This window comes from Gavialis gangeticus, unplaced genomic scaffold, assembly GCF_001723915.1.
Source record: "Gavialis gangeticus isolate Ggan-Ray unplaced genomic scaffold, GavGan_comp1, whole genome shotgun sequence".
Taxonomy (NCBI): domain Eukaryota; kingdom Metazoa; phylum Chordata; order Crocodylia; family Gavialidae; genus Gavialis; species Gavialis gangeticus.
The window spans coordinates 13,460,245-13,464,701 of NW_017729005.1; positions in this window are offsets into that span (position 1 = coordinate 13,460,245).

The following is a 4,457-nucleotide window of genomic DNA, read 5'->3' on the forward strand; positions in this document are numbered from 1 at the left end:
AATAGCTGTGTAGCCCAAGAGAGAGGGCAGGGATGTAGGGGGCCCTGCACAGAGTAGGAATGAAGGGGAGTAGGCCTGAATGTTTGTCTATGAGGGGGGGCTGAGTAGGGCTGAACAGAGAGTAGGCCTGAAAGGCAGTCCCAGGGGTGTATTGAGTAGGGCCAAACTGGGAGTAAGCCTCAAGGGCAGTGCATGGGCCAGCCCCATGAGTAGTTGATTGTGAAGATGATGAGAAGACCCCAGGGTGGGGTATGGTGTAGAGGCCCTAGAGTAGGCGTAGTGGGAACCCCATGTGAGGTGAGTAGGCCAAGGTATGTTTTCAGATGCCTGAAGCCGTAGTTGGGCCCGAGGCTGAACAGGGGGGCTCAGCCAGGAAGCTAGAGGCAAATCCTGACTCTGATAAGTCCTCCACCGCATGGAGGCTGAGTGTGGGTCAAAATTACATCAAGGGAAAACACAATGACCAGCTGCTCCAGGGAGGGAGTGAGAGTCCCTGTGAGACCTGGGAGCACCAGTCGTGGTGTGGGGGAACATTGCGTGGGTGTCATCTGCAAGGCTGGGGATGCAGTACAGGGGTGGTTGGAGCTACATACAAAAGCCCAGGAGAACAGGGCCACAAAAAAGCCAGCCTCCCACCTAATTGAGAAACCAATTATTAAACAACAAGGCATGGCAGATGAGAGAGGTGGGCGGTTAGCCCAGGAACAGGTGGGCAGGCCAAGTCCTAATCGGCCCAGGGAAGGCCCCCTGTTATAACCTTAAATCTATCAGAAGACAAAGGATGTGAACCAGAGGTCTGGTAATAGCACATCTTTGTCCCTTTGCTTTATGGAGCTAAATGGGGAACTTGCCACTGAGCTTGAAGATCACCCCTGCTAATTCCCACAACCCCATTCTTTCTCCTTGAAAACATACATTTCAGCAAGAACAGCGAGTGACAGAGAAGTCCTGGGCTGTGACCAGAGCTATAGAGCTTATATGTGTGGTGAACCCAGAACAGCCTGCATAGCTACCTGTTTCTCTGAACTTCTTGTATGATTTTGGGGAGGAAGTTTTCAGTGACCCCATGGATGCCCTTGCAATGTACTATCCTGAGAAACCAGAACCTCAGCTCCATTAAATGCTGTCTGTCATCCTCATAGGTTTTGAGGGAAGTTCTGATGTAAAGGGGGAGGGTTTCTTGTAGATGATCAGTAAGTGCAAAATTAGGGTGTGACAGGCTTCAGTTTAGGGATGAAGCTGCATGAAGGTTTATGCATCAGTTTACCTGTTTCCCTTCCTTGCCCCAGTAATCTCATATGTGCTAAGATGGCTACTAAATAATAAGAAGAAAAAATTTAAAAAGCATAAGCCAGACTTTAAATTACCCCCTATTGTCTTCATGATTATAACTACATGGTTGCTTTTAGGTTACTCTTAAGTCAAATTTATTTTTCCCCCTTAATATATTATCATGGTCTGTATAAATACAGTGTTTATGGTTACAGCCCAAGAAAAACTTTTTATCCAAATGAGTTTGTGATTAGGTTTGTAAATTATATAACTTCATTAGCAGAGAACATTTATTAATGATAGAAGTCTCTAGAAGTATGTATTTTCCTTGTTTTTTTCTTCAGAAACTTTCTGCGGAGGGTGGACAATATTTTGGGGCACATAATTTATTGGATGCTCACAGTTTCTGACGACAAAAATAATTCCAACCCTCAATGGAGAAGTTCATGCCATTTGGTAGTTCTGCCTTTTTTGTTCTGCTAGACAAAAGCTTGATGGTAGGTATTATTCAAGCTGTCATTGTTTCATAGTTTATCAGTCTTCATCATGATCTTTCCTTGCTCCTGGGAAGTGATGCTTTAAGGTTTTTCATGCAGCAGGAGTTCTAATTGGTAAGGCAGCTGAGCTGGTAGGGCAAATTTTGCTGGCCCACCTACATGCCACCTATGCGCTTGACCATTTGCTTGTTGATTGTGCTTTCACCAGCTTTTAAGAAGCTCCTTCACATACTCTGAGGCAATTCTGTCCTGGAATATTATTCTCCTTTTGCACTGCATCCTTATATATGTTATTGTAAATATTTGTGAACTTAATAAAGTTTTGCATATTCCTGTCCGCCCCATTGAAACAAAGTAGGAAGTCCTTACAATATTTAAAAATATTTTCTTGAAATATTTAAAGAATAAATACAGCTACTTAAATAGCACCCTATGGTCTCAACCCAGTAATCAGGGAAAGTAACAGTTGGCAAAAAATCAACTCTTTATCTGGCACAATCTATAAAAATCATCAAAGGCAAAATATCCTGCACAGATTAGCAGCCCCTCATCCTAGACATTTTTTTTTTAAAAGTATGACAGCTAACTCTTAGCCCTGTAACAAATTAGGAGCATGGGTTTCTGGGGGGTTTGTGTCCCACAGAACAACATATGCATTAGCAGATGGTTACTCATTAAAACTGCCATCTATGCCTTGTGTGGTATAGATACGGGTATATATGACATTCCTCATTTCATTAACCTCTCTTAATCCTCAGCCTGTACAGTTTATAGGGACATTTCTGGTTGTGTAAATCAGCCAAGGAGCCTAAAAATGTCCAGGCTCCATGTGAAATACTTATGTCTAGCTTAGCAGATGTTCTGCAGAGCGCAGCAGGTCACAGTCATCTGCGCAATGTTTGCATTGCTGGCCTTCAAAAGACTTTGGAAGGAGTGCCTTTTTACCTTCAGTTTTTCCAAATGCATGGTTGAGTGTAATTTAATGTTCTGTTTGGCTATAGTTTCATAAAGCCATAGCAAGTGAAGTTATGCTGGGTCTCCATAACATTAAGTCCCCTGGCCATGTCTTTGGGCAAAAATACAGATGGCTATCTTGCTCAAGCATACGAATGCCTCAACTCAGAACCCTGGTATCTGTCAGCTTGCCAGTGCTTTCTACATCAGCATTACTGAACTTTCCCTTCTGGTCAACTAAGCCAAACCTGTGTTGCTACACTTGTTGGCTGCTTCAGAGGGTAAAACATGGGCCCACAACAGGAAACTGCCCCTCAGTTCTGTTTGGTTACCCCATTCTCTGAAAGCTGGCTATAATTTTGAGCTGGTTCCTGATTCAAAGAACCCTTGGGTCGACAACCCTCATAACAACATTGCAAATCTTTTTTTGCAGTTACCTCTCTGTCACTTTTTAACTTACCATTGCCACAGTAATTAGCCATGGATTTTTCAGCTTGGGGAAGTCAGTTTTCATATAGCAATATCAATCTACTTCTCTATTGGTAGAGATTCTTTTGGTTGTGTGCTATTGCACCAGAAGTCAGGCCGCTTGAACGGGTCCATGAAAGACTACTTTCTCATGCAGAATGTGTTGATACTGTTTGTCACCCATGTGGGGGGGAAAGGAGGTGGATAGTGGGGTCCCACAGGGCTTGGTCCTTGAAACTGTACTCTTCAATGTCTTCATCAGTGACTTGGATGTGGGCGTGAAGTGTACTCTGTCCAAGTTTGCAGATGATTCTAAATGTTAGGGGAACTGAACACTCCAGAGGGTAAGAAACGATTGCAGGCAGACCTGGACAGGTTGGATAAGTGGACAAAACACAATAGGATGCAGTACAACAAGGACAAGTGCAGAGTGCTGCACCTAGGGCATACAAATATCCAGCAGACCTATTGGCTAGAAAATGACCCTCTCAGCAGCACAGAAGCAGAAAGGGATCTCGGAGTCATAATGGACTCTAAGATGAACATGAGTCACCAGTGTGATGAAATCATCAGCAAAGCTAATCACACTTTATCATGCATCAGCAGATGCATGACAAATAGAACCAAGGAAGTGATACTTCCCCTCTATGTGGCATTGGTCAGACTGCAGTTGGAGTACTGCATCCAGTTTTGGGTGCATACTTTAAGAAGGATGTGGATAGCCTTGAGAGGGTCCAGAGCAGGGCCACCCATATGGTTATGGGTTTACATGCCAAGCCCAGTTCAGAGAGACTAAGGAACCTGACCTCTTTAGCCTCCACCAGAGGAGGCTGAGAGTTGATCCTGTGGCCACCTACAAATTCATTAGGCGCAGCAAAGTATTGGAGATGCTCTGTTCACCAGGGCGCCTCTTGGGGTAACAAGGAGCAAAGGTCACAAACTGACAAAGAGCAGATTTAGGCTGGATATCATGAAAAACTTCTTCATGGTAAGGGTGGCCAAAATTTGGAATGGGCTTCCAAGGGAGGTGGTGCTCTCCCCTATCATGGAGGTCTTTAAGAGAAGGCTGGATAGGCATCTGGCTGGGATCATCTGACCCCAGCACTCTTTCCTGCCCAGGCAGGAGGTCAGACGCAATGATCCATTGAAGTCCTGTCCAACCCTAGCATCTATCTATGTCTGTGAAATAATACAATCCCACTATACCATACTAGTTACTAGTTTTATTGCTTCAAAAATGCTGGTATATGCTTGAGATTAGGATGA